Here is a 17,939-nt window from a genome sequence, read left to right as displayed (position 1 = left end):
CAAGGTCCCAATGAGGAGCAGAAGGAGGGAGAATATATAGAAGTTTTTGAATGCATGCAATGGCAATGAAGAAAATTGAGGCCATGAGTTAAAGGGTGCCAAAGAGGGATAGATAGGAGGTTTTGGAGGAGGGAAAGTAAAAGGAGATACATCATGATTTTATGATTAAATTATAATCTCAAAGAAAAATAACAAAATTAAAAATAAATATCATTGGATAATTTAAATATTTAGTCTGCTTCTAAGTGTAAATATCAGCATACATTTGTGTATATATTTACTATAGTGAATGTATTTGTATAAACACAGCATTATAAGTATAGACCTCTTTAATAAAGGAAGAGTCTTTAGATTATCTTGTAATATTTGATTGACAAAGAAAGCCTACAAAAATTGTCATTTCATTTTTCACATAGATATGACAGTGGTTGGTCATATGTACAGTATCACACACCAGTTTTGACTATAGAAAATTTTAATTATATACTCAAACTGTATATTGGTTCATAAATGACCAATGTGGCTCCCTTAATCACTCAATACTTTGCCTTTTATTTTCTTCCCATTATATTCTGACATTTATTATAGCCTCCATATTTTTCAGTAGATTGTTTTTCTTTTTTATGAATTTATTTTTATTTATTTTGCATCAAAACTTCAGTTTATCCTTTCTGCTCTCCTCCTGTTCCCTTCCCCTGCCTCCTCCTGCCCTCCCAACAACCACTTCTCTTCTGTTTCTGTTAAGAAAGGGACAGACATCCCTTAGGAGTCAACAGAACACAGCACATCCAATTGGGGGAGGACCAAATAAGCTCCTTCCTTTGTATTGAAGCTGAGAGAGGCAACCCAATATGAGGGGTAGGTTTCTAAAAGCCAACTCAGGCATTAGGAACAGGACATGAGCCCTCTGCTAGGAGTTCCACAAAAGGACCAAGCTACACAACATTCATACATATGTTGAAGGCCTAGGCTGTTTCCATGCAGAATTTCTAGCTGTCATTCCAATGTCTGCGTATTCCTATAAACTTAGGTTAGTGGTTTCTGTGTATGTCCTTGTGATGCCATTCATCCCCTGGGTTCACACAATCTTCCTTTCTTGCTTCAACAGAATTCCCAGAGCTCAGCCTAGTGCTTGGCCGTGGATCTTTGGAATTGTTTCCATCTGTTATTGATGAAGGCTCTCTACTGACTGTTGTGGTAGTCAACAATCTTATTTCAGGAAATGGCCAACTCGGGCACTCTCTCCACTATTGCTAGTTGTCTTAGCTGGGGTCATGTTTGTGAGTTCCTGTGAGTTCTTCTCGCACTGGTTTTCTCCCTAACCCCAAAATGGACCCCTCCAAGACCCAAAATTAGCAAAAGCATATTGTAGTTGAATGAAACTGTACCAGCATTGAAGGAGTTTAAATATAAATGGGAGTTTAAATATAAATAGATTTCCCCCATGAAGCCAGTGAATACCACTGAACTTCTTACTAGCTATTTATAACATATAAATAAGAACAGTTAAGAAATAGAAGTGAAAAGGGATTCAGTATGGACACAAGACAGTAACTATAATTAATAATTATATTTTAAGGACAATTTTTTGTTTACTTTCTAAGCCTCTTGAAGGAAACAACACAGGGACTAAGAAAGTGAAAGTGAAGCTTTAGTAATTGTTATTGTGTGTTCTCTTATTCTCCTTTCACTACCTACATACTGAAAATTCTACTGAGTATATACTAATTACAGTTCATAATGTAAGAAAGTAATAGAAAGAAACTTAAAATAAGATAATATCAAAGATTAATAAGGAAAGAGCCTACAAAGCAACTGGTAAATTGTTCAGGTAGGCAAATTGATAAATGACAGAATTGTCATGTGGAAGAGCACTGGCATCGTGAAATGGAGGTGAGTGACCAAATGAAACTCTTCAAACAACACAAGCTCCATAGTTGGAACAATAAAAGCACTTATATGATGATACCTGAGAGGAATCTTCAGTATGAGGTGATGCTTTTGGCTGGCCTACTTGTCGGGACTGTTGGAAATGTCTGGTACACTGAAGTGAAATGAGCTAGGTTGCTTATACGAATATGACTTTTCTGTTTTGGATGTAAATATATAAATACTTTAGGATATACACTTTCCTACAAAGAATTCAGAGGAAAATCAATTTTATTGGGCTTTGATCAGCAAACCTTCATCCAAGTGACTAGACACACTACAGCATGCTGCTAAATATGCATCCTCTCATTTGAATAATTGTACTATAGAGATGGTATATGTTTGAAAAATTTATAAAAGGACATATTTAATTGGTTTGAATGGGTGTATTAGACCCCACACTTTGCTTCTTTTATTGATGGTTCTGCTTTATGAATTTTTTAATAAAGAGAAAAAATTTATTTAAAAAATACTGTGAAGCCATATATTAGTTTCCTCAATCCATTTACAATGTTATAAATGTTTTCTTTTAAGGTTAATTTTATCCATTAGAATTTTGTTATAAATTTAACTTTGCTTTTTCAAATTCTTGAGGCAATGAAAAATTATTTTTATTCAATCAGTTCAACTATTTAAGACAAGGAACTCAGAAAGCTCTTATAATTTCTAGCATATATTTTAATATGAATTTTTCTCAAATCTAAAACTTCATTAGTTTGGGTCTTATGATCACTTAAGAAATTGTTGATTAAAACTTGGACTGAAGCAGAAATATCAGGCTTTTCTCTGCTTCAGACGACTTCATTGCATGGTGCACTATAGGATTATCACTTAAATAATTCACTATTTTATAATGATTTCACTTCCGTCAGCTTCTTCTTGCCCAATTCACTTAAATACACTTGTGTACACCAACAAAAGATATCATGTGACTTATAGAGAGACCTCAAGCTGAGCCTGTTGCTAAGGTCTTCAATATAATATTGTTGGCACCATATGATAGGGCATCTCTTGGGTATATTCCCAAGAGTGGTATTGCTGGGTCCAGGGGCAGGTTTATCCCAGATTTCCTGAGAACCCGAAACACTGATTTCCAAAGTGGTTGCACAAGATTGCATTCCCACCAGCAATAGATGAGGGTACCCCTTCCTCCACAGCCTCTCCAGCAAAGGCTATCATTGGAGTTTTTATTTTAGCCATTCTGACAGGTGTAAGATGATATCTCAAAGTTGTTTTGATTTGCATTTCCCTGACTGCTAAGGAGGTTGAGCATGACCTTAAGTGTCTTTTGGCCATTTGTACTTCTTCTGTTGAGAATTCTCTGTTCAGTTCAGTGCCCCATTTTTTAATTGGGTTAATTAGCATTTTAAAGTCTAGTTTCCTGAGTTCTCTATATATTTTGGAGATCAGACCTTTGTCTGTTACGGGGTTGGTGAAGATCTTCTCCCAGTCAGTAGGTTGCCTTTTTGTCTTAGTGACAGTGTCCTTTGCTTTACAGAAGCTTCTCAGTTTTAGTAGGTCCCATTTATTCAATGTTGCCCTTAATGTCTGTGCTGCTGGGGTTACACATAGGAAGCGATCTCCTGTGCCCATCTGTTGTAGGGTACTTCCCACTTTCTCTTCTATCAGGTTCAATGTGTTCTGATTGATATTGAGGTCTTTAATCCATTTGGACTTGAGTTTTGTGCATGGTGATAGATATGGGTCTATTTTCATTCTTCTACAGGTTGACATCCAGTTATGCCAGCAACATCTGTTGAAGATGCTTTCTTTCTTCCATTGTATACTTTTAGCTCCTTTATCGAAATGAGGTGTTCATAGGTTCGTGGGTTAAAATTCGGGTCTTCTATACGATTTCATTGGTCGACTTCTCTGTTTTTATGCCAGTACCACACTGTTTTCAATACTGTAGCTCTGTAATAGAGTTTGAAGTCAGGGATGGTAATGCCTCCAGAAGATCCTTTATTATATAGGATTGTTTTTGGCTATCCTGGGTTTTTTGTTTTTCCATATAAAGTTCATTATTGTCCTCTCAAGATCTGTGAAGAATTTTGATGGGACCTTGATGGGGAGCAAGGGAGGTCCATCCATTTTCTGGTATCCTCCTCAATTTCTTTCTTCAATGCCTTAAAGTTCTTGTCAAATAGATCTTTCACTTCCTTGGTTAGAGTTACCCCAAGATATTTTATGCTGTTTGTGGCTATCGTGATGGTCTTCAGAAATAGAATGTAAAATGAAACTCTGAAGATATGTAAGTAGCTACACATGTTGTAGGAGTTTATTCTGTTAATATGTGCTGGAATGGAATACTCAGAAAATTTTAAGCTAGTACTAAAAATGTGATATTGGCTCCTGTATCAGCTCCTGAGAGACATGAGTGATGTTGTCTAGAAAACTTCACTAAGGCATCTAGTACACTGAGATAAGAATTCATTGAAGAAAGAAACGGTATGTACAAGAAAACATTATCATCAATTCAAGGGAGAAAGTGAGACCCCAAGGGTTTGTTTAGCCTCAGTTAATGACTCCTAATCTCCTTTAGGAATGGAAGAGAGGCTTGATTTTTAATCATAAATATAGCAAAAAAATAGAGATATAATAGCAATTAGTGAAAAAACAAGAGTCATGAATTTGAGGGATCACGATAAAAGGTATATGGGAGGGTTTGGTCAGACAAAATAGAAAGGAGTAATGTAATTAAATTATAATCACACCATTTTTAATCTCTGGAAATGCAGACTTTTAGATGTAGTTTTTCCTCCCTTGATGCTGATGAAGAAACAAATGACTTAGGTATGCTACAAAAAAAAATAGTAACCTTTCATTAGCCTTCTCCTTTTAGTAATTTCTTCACTTCAGCTATTGATTGGGAGACCATAAAATTTTTTACCTAGATTTGAAAGTCAGCATTTCTAATTTTTCAAAGTGAATACAGGAAACTTTTGGATAAAATACTGATCATAATAGTAAATGAAGTAATATTGAATAATATTGAAAATAAAATGTTGAAACAAAGTTCAAAAAGTCCTAGAGGTAAATGTGCTGGAGGCATACACACAGGAAGGCCAAGGGAACCACAAGCTTTCCTTACTTTCCACAAACAGTTAAATGAACATTAAATTCCTACAGTAATGTTACATACCAACGGTAAACACCAATATCTTTGAGAAGCTCAGTGAAATTGCTTCCCATAGAGTTGGCTGATGCAAGTTATTTTTACAAAACTAGAAGTTTTCATGCAATGGGATGAGTCAGACGTGAAAGAGAGAACTCAGGTGATAAAAATAATCTATCAGCATAAAGTAGAAATAAAAATCTCAACAAACAGAAATATATGTGTACAAGCAGGAGGAGTTACAATCTAGAAAGATAGCTAAGAACATAAGGCCATCAACAGAGGCACCAAATACAGACACTTATTTTATGTAATCAATAAATATCAAGGAAATGCAATTATTGTTAATTAGTTAGATTGTAACAACTATGGCACAAGTTATTCATAAATCAAATCATTACACTATGAACATGAAATATAAGAAGTATTTATCAATCATAACTGTAAGGATTTAAAGAAAATATCCCTAATGTAAGTAAAGGAAGCTGAAAAATATTGTTTAGATTCATAATCTCTTGCCCTACTGTTATGTATTATTTATTTCTTTGACCTAGAGTGGTTTTGACTAAAGAAAGGATTAAGTTCCATTGAGCAACATCCCTGATAAAGGATGTGAGAGGAGAAGTCAATAACTTCATTTTTCCAATGAAATGTGTGATGATATGATATCATCATTTGATAGGATATTCATTCATTTGAATTCATTGATTTGATATTCAATGAATATCTTAGCATTTGATATGATATTCACTGATATGATTTTCATTTTTCCAATGAAATGAGTGATGATATGATATGATATATGATGAATGGTGATAGATAGTGTTTATATAAGGTTCAGATAGCCTGGTTCCTATGGTCATTGATAACAGTTATTAACAAATATCACCTATACATTGAATAAATTAGAACATATGATATGAACTACATAAAGTATTACCAAGGAGGGCCATACTAAACTCACATTATAGGCAACATGGTATGTTGTTTTGCAATGCATATGGCAAGCAAATGGCCCTCAAAAAAGAGAAAAGGAAAAAGAAGAGGAAGGAGATTAGGAGAAGGAGAAAGAGGAGAAGGGGAAGAAGAAAGGAGGAGGAGGAAGAAATAATAAAAGAAAAGAAAGGGAAGGAAGATAGATAGAAAAGGAAAAAATTCACAATAACTTATAGATACTAGCATGAACTTCAAGGCTGGGTATTAGAAAATATTACAAAAAATACAAGAGAACCTGGCTTAAATCAGAAAAAAATTACAAAATCTTATTTGTCTGCTAATTATACCTGAGAGCAAGAATTGACAATCATGTGTGCAGTGTTTCTGAACACTGGGAAATAAGTGTATTTGAGAGAGTGACATAAACATTTTGAATGGTTGAACTAATATTACATGAGTGAAGTGATAAATCTTCCAGGCATTTTTAGTATTTACCGTAAGAAAAGATCAAATACATTGATTTCTCACTTTTCCTAAAAGATTTATTTCTATGTGTACATGTAGGTGCCTGTATGTGTGTGTTTGAATGACAAGAATGCCTAGTGCTGACCAGGGCCAGATGAGGGCATTTAACCCTGCAGCATTGGTTTTATAGCCAATTGTGTGCCTCCAAGTAAGTATTGTGAAATATGTAGGTTCTCTGCAGGAGATGCAAATGATGTTAAATGATGAGGCAGCTCTATAATCAGTGATTTCTCACCTTCAAAAATTACTTGATAGTTAAATGCTAAATTGACTTCTAAAGGATACTGATTCCGTACTCAAAGTGCTTTAGTAGTCTATTGACTGGAGAGGTAAGAAGTGTCTGTTCACTTTGAATAGTACCCAGAGAATAGACCTTTATAAAATGTTCATGGTACAGGGTAAGACTTTCACACTTTCTGCCATTACTGCCTGTGGACCCTATTATTTGAATTGATTTGAGAATTCCCATTCCCCTTCTCCTATGCATTCCTACCCCTCCCCTAATTTTCCTGCATGACTCTATATGTATTAGTTTCAAACTAATAAGTCCGCTTAGTGCTTTCAATATATCTATAAGTGTTGTATCATTTACTGGAAAAATGGAAAGTCTGTCAAGGTGATAGACATAATAATAATTGGCACACGTATTCCCTCAGAGTTTAAAAGAAGAGCTAATACTAATATTTCTCAAATTGTTCTACAAACAGAAACAGAAATAAAATTGCCAAAATATTTTTATAAATCCACAGTTATACTGACATCCAAACCAAAGATGCAACCAAGAATGAGAATTACAGATCAATCTCCCTCATAAACATTGATACAAAAATATTAAAAAAATACTGGCCAACCAAATCCACAAAAACATTACTAAAATCATCCACCTTGATCAAGTAGTCTTCCTCCAAGAGGTGCTTGTATGATTCAACATATGAAAATCTGAGAATGTAATCCAAGTGAAAGAAAACAACTACATGAAAATCTCATTGGTTTCTGAAAAAAATCTTAGACAAAAGTCTAACACCCTTTCATGATAAAGGTTCTGGAGAGAACAGGGATACAAGAAACAAGCAAGCTGACAGCCAACATCAAATTAAACTGAGAGAAACTCATAGTGATCCCATTAAAAATCATGGACAAGACAAAGGGTTTCCACTCTTTCCATATTTATTCAATATCGTACTTGAGCTTCAATGTAGAACAATTAGGCAGCTAAAGGAGATCAAAGGGATACAAATTGGAAAGGAAGATGTCAATCAGGCACTCTTTGCAGATGGTCGAAATGTGGGTGGGATTGAGGAAGTGAGTGATGGGGAAATATATTGATAGAGGAAGCCTTTGTGTGGTTAAGATGAAGCCTAGTGCCAGCGAAGCTTCCAGGAATCCACAACGATGACACCAGCTAAGACTCCTACTTTTAGTGGAGAGGATGCCTGAACTGGCTTTTTGCTGTCATCAGATTGGTGACTGCCTTAGTTGTCATAGAATCTTCATCTAGCAACTGATGGAAGCAGATGTAGAGATTCGCAGCAAAGCACTAGACCGAAATCTAGGAGTTCAGCTAAAGGGAAGGAGGAGGGATTATATGAGCAAGGGGAGGGAGTCAAATTTGTCATGGGCAAATCCACAGAAAGAGCTGACCTGAACTGGTGGGATCTCATGGACTCTGGATGGACAGCTAGGCAGCCGGGATGGTATCAACCTTGGTCTTCTGCATCTGGGTGATAATTGTGTAGTTTGTTTTTTTTGTGGGGCCCTTAGCAGTGGGACCAAGATCTGTCCTTGATACATGAGCTGGGTCCTTGGAACCATTTCCCTATGGTGGAATGCCTTGTTCAGTCTTGATGCAGTGGGGAGGAACTTGGTCCTGCCTCAGTTTGATGTACCCTGCTTTGTTGATTCCCATGAGAGGCCTTACCCCATTTAGTGGAGAGTGCTTAAGATCAGATGGGGAGTTGGGCGAGGAGAAAAGGAGTGGGAAGAGGGGAGGTAGTGAAAACTATGTAAAATAAATTTTAAAAAATTAAAAAAAAAAACAGAAAGAAAGCAGCCCTTGTAAGGATATTGTAATATAGCATTGTGAAATTCATTTGTTCTTTATTTGGTTTAATATTTTGTTTCACTCCAAACATTTCTTGAAGTTTATATAAAAATACCATTTCTTGTGTATCCTTTACAATGTTAGAAGTTCAAAAATATATGCTTATTTCATATGTACATTTTAATGGAATGATCTCTTAAAATATGATCAAACAAAAAATTGATAATTAGCATTCCTATAAAGTGTGGAGTCAAATATTTTCATATGACAAAGTTTATTAACTTATCACAAAATAAACATGAATTTTCAAAAATGCTGTTAGGGAGACATAAATTCTGACTTAAATATCAGGTTTAGTGCTGAAATTGCTAGTTTCATTGGTGAGCATTTTAAGTGTACATTATTTCCAATATGATATAATAAATATATTAAATGTAAATAAAAAGCATTAAATTGTTCAAGAAATTATCAACTTTTAGTATAAATGTCAGGCAGATATCTTTTATTTCATCTTGTTGCTTTTAACAAGTTAATAGGGAGAGTGGGGCTTTCTAAACATTCCCAGCAACACTATTATAGGACCTACATTTTACTAAACAAATCCTTAACACTAAGTACAATAAATAAAACATGAAAACTCCATGTTAACCCAGAGAAATCAATAACATTTGACAACTACGTAGGTGTTTTGCTCAGAATCTGTGATGTCTGATTTGTTCTTAGCCCACTTTCTTTATTACAAAAACACAACATAGCTGGGCGGTGGTGGCACACGCCTTTCATCCCAGCACTTGGGAGGCAGAGGCAGGCGGATCTCTGTGAGTTCGAGAAACCCTGTCTCGAAAAAACAAAAAAACAACAACAAAAAAAAAACCAAAAAAACACAACATAGAATGTTCAAGTGCCCATTGTGATAGATTACACAAGACAGTACTATAAAGCTTGAAAGATGCATGAAATATAGGATAATATTAAGTGTACTGGACAAAAGGTTAAGAATCAATCAAAAAGAAAGAATGTTTTGCTGGTTAGTTTTTATCACCTAGCTATAGCTGAGAAGGCTTCCATAAAAATAGACGGTAGTCAAGTCTGTAGAGGAATTTTCTTGATCAATGACTGAAATAGAAGGAACCAGATCATTGTGGGTAGGTAACTCCTTCCTGTGAAGAACATCATGGGTTGTCAAAGAAATCAGCTGAGCAAGCTGTTGAAAAAGGTTGCTTGTTGGTTTCCAGCTGCTCATCCCAGAAATAATCACACAGAAACTATATTAATTAAATCACTGCTTAGGCCATTAGCTCTAGCTTCTTATTAGCTAACTCTCACATATTAATTTAACCTATTTCTATTATCCTGTGTGTCACCATGTGGCTGTGGCTTGCTGGGTGAAGTTTTCAGTGTCTGTCTCCAGCAGCAGCTCCATTGCTTCTCCTGACTCTGCCTTTTTCCTCCCAGCATTCATTTTGGCAAAATTGACCTAAAATTTGTTTCCTGCCTAGCTAAGTCCACAGCTTCTCCTTGAATCTGACCTCCTTTCTCCCAGCATTCTGTTTAATTTCCCCCGCCTATCTCTATTCTGCCCTATTTACAGGCCAAGGCAGTTTCTTTATTCACCAATGGTATTCATAAAATACAGAGGGGATTCCCACATCAGCAAGACATATAGGGCAAGCCAATAAACAGCAATACTCCATTACTAGTCCTTATTTTTTGCTCCAAGCTCTTGTCCTGCTTAGTCTCTGCTCTGATTTCCTTCAATTATAGACTAGGATCTGTGAGTTATAAGCTGAAATAAACCATTCCTTCTGCCACCAAGTCTTTTGGTCATGGTGTTCTAGCACAATAACAACAAAACCAAGACAACATAGCTATAAATAATGACAGATCTAAGGAAATTAAGTCACTTCAGTATTCCATACTATTTGAGATCTAAAGGAAGCGTAGTCAAAACAATACGATAGAGTCTTAGTTCTGGAAAATGCTACACTTTCATATAGGCTAAAGCAATATTTTCTTCAAATATCTCATATATTCATATAAAGTGAAAATTTGGGAATATAAAGAAGACTGCCATGTATTTTATGGTCTATTTAAAAAGATAATTTTGCGTTCCACCCAAATGAAACATAATTTTTTCTCATTGCAATAGTTAAGAATATATCCATTTATAACTTATTACACTTTAGAATTTCAAAAATCATTTAAAAATAAATAGGTACATTGCAATAATCTGCAGCATTTTAAAATGTATTTAGAGACTCTAATAGTATGTATTAACATATATTCATAAAGATCTGATAGTTATTAAGGAAATTAAATATAATAGAAATAGTAACAATATAATGTTAGTATTAAATTAAATATGATTAAATAGAAATAGAAGGAATTTAACTATTCAGGTTGAAGTGAGCCTTAAGTTATCAGCTCCTCTCATGCCTTTTAGGAGAATACGATGGAACAGAGGGTTATACCATGATATCAATTAAGACAGGAATCTCTGAATCTCTCTCTGGGGCCTTGGTCAGAATGTCAGAGAGGGAACATGCTCAAAGAAAGCTAATTAGGCTGGACTTCAAATATATACTAGGTAAGGTATCTATGGATCATGGAATCAGGTATCATGTGGATTTTTCCAATTTAAAACCCTATTTTTGACTTTAATGTGTGCTTTCAATCATTCTGTGAAAACAATTTTATAGAAAACTTGGAATTAAAAATTTAAACCACATGTAACTTCTAGAACATTTTCCAGATACTTATAAGCCACTGTTTTCTCTTTAATTTAGGAAATCAGAGAGTTAGCATTTTTAAAATTACTTAAGTAGCACATCATATATATATGTATGTATACATATATATATAAAAACATTAAAACTGAATTTTAATTTTATATTTTTATTTCTTAAAACATCACATTTTTCAGAATATTTTAGATTTAACAATATGCTGTACTTTGAATATAAAAACTCATTCAAATACATATTTATGACCATATACTTACTAAATAGTTTTGAATATTATATACTAAGAAATCTTAAAATCAAGAGAAAATGGCAAATACATTTTAAAATTAGAATTTAATCTTGTAATTCTCTGATATATAACCCATCAAATAAATAATTTTTAGTAAACAACCAGGTAGTCATGATCCACTGATTTAGAAGCTACTAATAGACAACAATGTGCTTATATTATTGATGAAAATATATAAACAAATCAAGTTGATTTGGGATGCATATTAAAATAAGAGAATATAATAAGAAATCTTTGAGACAGTGAGGCCAATTGTTAAATAAAAACTAGTTTAGATCTTCTTAGGTCCTGGAAAATATTCTGGGATGCACATGGTAGGGTCCTGATTGTGTTGTGACAAAGAATATTAATTGACTAGATTAAAGAATGTTTTGGGACGAATATAAAATGTACCATATGTTAACTGAATTGATATTAGTTTCTATGATATTCACCACAAACACTCTTTTTAAACATATTCTTGGCTTGCAAAGTACACACTTCCAGTAAATTGCCAATGTTGTGGTTGATTGGAGTGGGAGTTTTATCCAACTGCAATGTTCATCAAAGAAAACTGACATAAACCAAATATATAAATACAAATGAATGATAACAGATCTATAAGCTGGTACACTACAGCCACTAAACACAGGAAGAAACGCAGAATTGCTCACACGTTTCACTGTGTTAAGGTAGGATTTCTAAGGATCTAATGAATTTTAATTCTTTCATATGTATATGAAAGAGTGATACAATGTGCAGAGTTATCAGCTACACGCGAAAGACACACATATAAAATTTCTAGGTGTGTCTATAAATTGCCTTAACAGTAGATTGGCATTGGATCTATCGACTAAAGGGAAGTGTGAATGAAAGTTGTATAGGATTAAGACCTGGGGAAAATTTTATAAGGAATAAGGGGAAGCTAGCATAGCACAAAAGGCTCAGTCTTCCTGAGCAGAGACATATTTTGTAGCTGTCCTGCCCAGTGTCCCCCTCCCTTTCTTCTACTTTTGGATGAAGAACTCTCAGCTACCATGCCTGACTGTGTGCCACCATACTCATCTCCACAGGGAAATAACGGACTAAACTTCAGAAAATGTGAGCAAACCTCAATTGAATGCTTTCTTTTTATAAGAATTGCCATGGTCATGCTGTCTCTTTGCAATAATTCAACAGTGATTAAGACAGTGAGACTACCTAGTAAACAATAAATTAGGCATGCATGCCAATTTAGTAAGAAATAAGTTTTCTAAATCCCCCAACAGTTCAGATTGATCATATTCTATGAACCAAACCAAGGTTGTAGGACATATAATGAAATGACTACTCACAGTCTTATAGAGGCTAAATTGCTGGATTGTAATTAAAATTTTCGATATAGTGAAGATATGAAGGTATGCTATGTTTAGGTTATATGATTGATACCAATTCATTTTAATTTTGAGGAATAAATATTTTAAAATATTGATACTAAGTAAGAAATTCTTTAATTTTACCCAGTTTTTAGATGAAAGAATCAGCTATAGAAACTTGGAACCTTCTTATACATAAGAAGAAGACAGGATGAATCACCAACCAGAGAGCTTGTATGGTACTGACCTAGGTCCTCTGCATAAAAAGTTACATTTGAACTGCTTGGTCTTCCTGTGGGCCTCTTAACAGTGTGAGCAGAACCTGACTCTGACTCTGTTATCTGCTGTTGGAACCCATCCCTCCTATTGGGTTGCCTAGTGCAACCTTAATAGGAGAGGAGGTTCTTAGTATTATTGAAATATGATGAAACCATGGCTGGCTACTACAATTAGAATACCTGCCCTTTTTTATAAGAGGAAGGAAGAAGAGTGGATGTGGGAGACGGCAAGAGGGAATTGTCAGATTGGAGGGTAGAAGGAAAAAGGCCATCAGGCTGGGAAAGATTAATTACTAATTAACTATGCAAAAATAAGAAAGGAGATTGCATTTCAATAACCTTTCTTATAGTCTTTGTAGTCTTAATAAGAGCTCTTAAATGGTAACTTCTCTATATACCTAAAATTCATATTTTTGGATTTTTAATATTGCTTCTAAGTGTGGGTCTTAGGTCTTCTTCATGTCTCCTGCATCTTTACCCCAAAATACTAGGAAAGCAAATATATATTTCATTTATGCAGTAATTTTTTAAAAATACTATTCTTTTCAAATCCACGTGAGACTAAAAAGAATGATTAAAGATGATCCATGTATGTTTGTTTTGTTTCCTTCCTTGGTTTCTTTGTTACACAAAATTGTTTGCAAGAACAAACCACATTCAATTAATTACAAAGCTTATACAAAATATTTTGCTAGGGTAAATTATCTTATATGTTCTTCAACATTTTCTGAAGACTCTAACCCTATAACATTTCCACAAGAATTGCATAAGCAAGCCCAACTCTGCATCCACCTACAGACAAGCTGCTTGGGTTTGTTGTAGCTATGCTACAGATAACTTTAAAGATAATTAAAATCTACAGCATTTGCTTCCCTCTACTCGTCTAGCTGGACTCATTTCATGTGTTTAAATTCAAAATTCCTAGATAATACTCTGTAGTTATCTTTGTAGGTAACTTATATATCTTTTTAAAGATACATATACTTTAATATCTGTTATTTTATATTGCTTCCAATGATATAAAAATGTTAGATGTTCATCTCTCACACATAAGCAAATTTATTTATTTGAACATAAAAATTCAATGTTGCATGCTTATTAGATAGTTAACTATTAGATTGTTAATTATTATTGTTAATATGTTTAAAGATTTTTTCTTCAATTGAACATTTTTGTAATTAATAATGTCTTTACTTTTTTCAGGATATGTTGTACATCATTTTATTTACTCATTATTTAAATGGTCTTGCCAACTAGATTATTGTGAAATACAGATATCAGTAATTGAATATTTTTATGCTGGTATAGAAGAAATCTTTTAGTGTTTCTATTTATCAATATACTCAGAATAAGGACCTAGCAAATTTTCTGCTCTCACCACACAGAACTTACCTACTCATGTGGTTGAGAGAAACTCTATTACTTAATATGCACATTTGTAATGAGAGGGTTTTTTTTCTGAAAAAAAAATGTACTTTCCAGACTCTTGATGTTGGATTTCCCTCTGTAGGCTGTGATTACTATTAATGAATAAGGAAACTGCTAGGGACCTATAGCAGAGCAAGACCATAGCTAGGCAGGAAAAACTAAATTGAATGCTGGGAAAAAGAAGGGCAGAGTTGGAGAGAAGTCATGGAGCCATCACTAGAGACAGATGCCAGAACTTTAGCCAATAAGCCACAGCCACTTGTTGATACACTGATAATAAAATTTGGTTGAATTAATATGTAAAAATTAGCCAATAAGAAGCTAGTGCTAATGGACCAAGCAGTGATTTAAATAATGTAGGTTCTGTGTGATTATCTAAGGGATAAGCAGCTGGGAAATAACTAGCTGCCTCCACACTACAAATTGGCATTCACGTGGCCAACTAAAATCCACTTAAAACCTGAGAGGGCTTACAAAGAAATTTTAGACATTAGAAAACAAAGTTTAGCTACATTTATTTTCCTATGTTAAAGTTAAAACCTTCCTTTTCATTTAAACAGAAAAGGGAAGATGATGTGGGATTCCCCATTGCATTCTGTAAAGATCATTGGTTAATAAAGAAACTGCTTTGGGCCTATAACAGAGCTATAGGGTAATAGAGCTAAGCAGGGAATACTAAACTAAATGCTGGGAGAATGAAGGCAGAGTCAGAGAAGAGCCATGTAGCCCTGCCAGAGTCAGACCCTGATTGGAATCTTGCCAGTAAGCCACAGCCTCATGGTGATACACAGATTACTAAAAATGGGTTAAATAAAGATGTAAGAGTTAGCCAATAAGAAGTTAGAGCTAATGGGCCAAGCGGTAATTTATTTAACACAGTTTCTGTATGATTATTTCATGGCTAAGTGGCTGGGAACCAACAAGTGGCCCCCTCCTCACTACAGACTCTTGGCAAGCTTGAAAATGCCATCAAATTAACACCTCAAGGATGTCGTCTTATCTCCTCACTGAATCACCACTGTATATAAATAATCCTCTTCCTTGAGGCATGTGCTTTAAAGTAATTCCAAGTTTTTCCACTGAATTCAGATACAATTTCCTTTTTAATCATCAGCACAAAAACTAAACAGAGATGGAGGTATCTTACCTAAGCAATTGAGGGCACTTCCTGTGTTCCCAGGGGACTCAAACTTAATTCCCAGCACTCACCGGGAACATTTTACAAACCAATTTAACTCCAGCTCCAGGTAATCCAGCATTCTCTTCTGGACTCTTTGGTCATTGTCACTCACACATACACAGACATAGGCATGCACACATAACTAAAATTACAGAAAGTCTCAAATCCACATTGGTAAGGGAATGACATGTTGGTGATTGGGTTTTACTTAACTGATTACTTTGTTAGGGTCTCAATATTTTCCTATGAGATTTTATGTTTCATTGTTTTGATTAAATTTTTACAATATTCACTACTTATAACATAATTGAAATGCTCAGCTGTTATAAAAATTATAATGTATGAAGCTAAAACAACTCTTAAAATACTAGCCAAGTAAAATTTGGATTACTGGTTGTGTGTGTGTGTAATACAATAATTAACATGATTATAATTTTTTGATATTAGTTGAATAATTATTTTTTTGATTATGATGTAGTTTTGTTACATTCCTTTATTGAGAGTTTCATGTATGAATCTTACATTTATATAACTATAACCCCACCCTTCCAAATCCTTCATGTTCATTCCACTATAACCCCACCCTTTCTTGCCCTTCCAAATTCTTCATGTTCATTCCACTCACTATCAAACTATTGACCTCTTCTATTATTATTATTTTATACACACTTAAGCATGTATGTGTGTATGCTTATGTGTGTGGAAATTAACTACTGAGCTCATTTAGTTCAGCTCATACATGTGCATGTGTGTGTGTTTGTGTGTATATATGTGAGCACACACATATGTACGGGCTTGTGCACTTAGGGATGACTTCTAATTAAATAACCTAACATGGGTCTTATTCCTGGAGAAGACCAATTCTTCTTCTCTTACAATCAATTAAGTGTATCTATTCATCTAGGGTAGGTCTTGTAAGATTTTTCCTTATTCACATTTCCATGTCAATTGAATTACCTTTTTCAGGTCTGTTTAATGCAATCAATCATAGGGTCAGGTCCTTGTGTCATATATATATGACACTGTTTCAAACACAAGTCCTAGTCCTCTGGCTTTTACAAGCTTTCCACCCACTCTTCTGCAGTATTCCCTAAGATTTAAGGTAAGGGTTTCCATTGTAGATGTATCAATTAATGGGTGGCACATTATGATAGGTCATGCTCTGTATTTTTACCAATGTAGATTTGTGCAATGATTGTTAAAAGGAAGTTTCTTTGAGGAGGAGCCAGAGCCACACTTATATGTGGATGTAAGGACAGGTCCTGCAAACAAAGTTGGGAATTATATTTTTTAGGCCACTAGCAATAATAAGTTCTCTTCAAAATTTCATAAGATCCCAGTCACAGGTCATTGACTTAATGTCCAGTGCTAAGTGTGCATTCCTGCTATTGAGTGTGACTTATGACCTATTAGGGGGCTAATGGTTACCCCTAAGATACAAGTGCCACTATTGCATTCTGGGTCTATTTGGCCTTGCTGGTAATTGTTTTAGATTGTAGGATAAGCATCCAGGAATATCTACTGTTTACTTTTTTTGCCCATGAAAGCATGAATAGCAACGTTGAATCGTATAAGGTGTAGTTCTCAGTGAGGAGGTTTCTGAGTCAGTTTCAGTTCTGTTCTTCCAAGCCCTGGGTCTGAGGTATGTGGTGTCATCCCTAATATTATTGGCTTCAATGAAGTGTTTTTTCTTTCACTTTTATATATTTCACTATGTCACACTCATAATTATTGTTGAGCTTTATTGCTGAATTTCACAGTATGTTTAAATCCACACTAACTAGTATAAAATCTATCACATTCTAAAATACTTATATTTGTACTGAAATATAAGTGGGTTTAACCCTTATCAAAGTTGTTTCTTTTCATAGTTCACAACAGCCATTGACCAGTACCAGCCAGTCCAAATGATAAGAACAACTGATCATGTGGTGCCCAACACCAATTTATACATCTATAAGGTAACTCCAGACTTAGGGTACGTAGTAGAGGAGAGTGAAGAAATATAAGATCCAAAAGACAAGAGCAGATGCAGGAAAATAGTCTCTTATATATGACAGGAATGTTACACACAGATGTCAGCGATATGATGTCTAAACAATACCAGAAAACTGACAGCATAAATTGGCATTCTAATATG

The sequence above is a fragment of the Microtus ochrogaster genome, linkage group LG1, assembly GCF_000317375.1.
Source record: "Microtus ochrogaster isolate Prairie Vole_2 linkage group LG1, MicOch1.0, whole genome shotgun sequence".
In the NCBI taxonomy this organism is placed as follows: domain Eukaryota; kingdom Metazoa; phylum Chordata; class Mammalia; order Rodentia; family Cricetidae; genus Microtus; species Microtus ochrogaster.
This window is presented reverse-complemented; position numbering follows the sequence as displayed.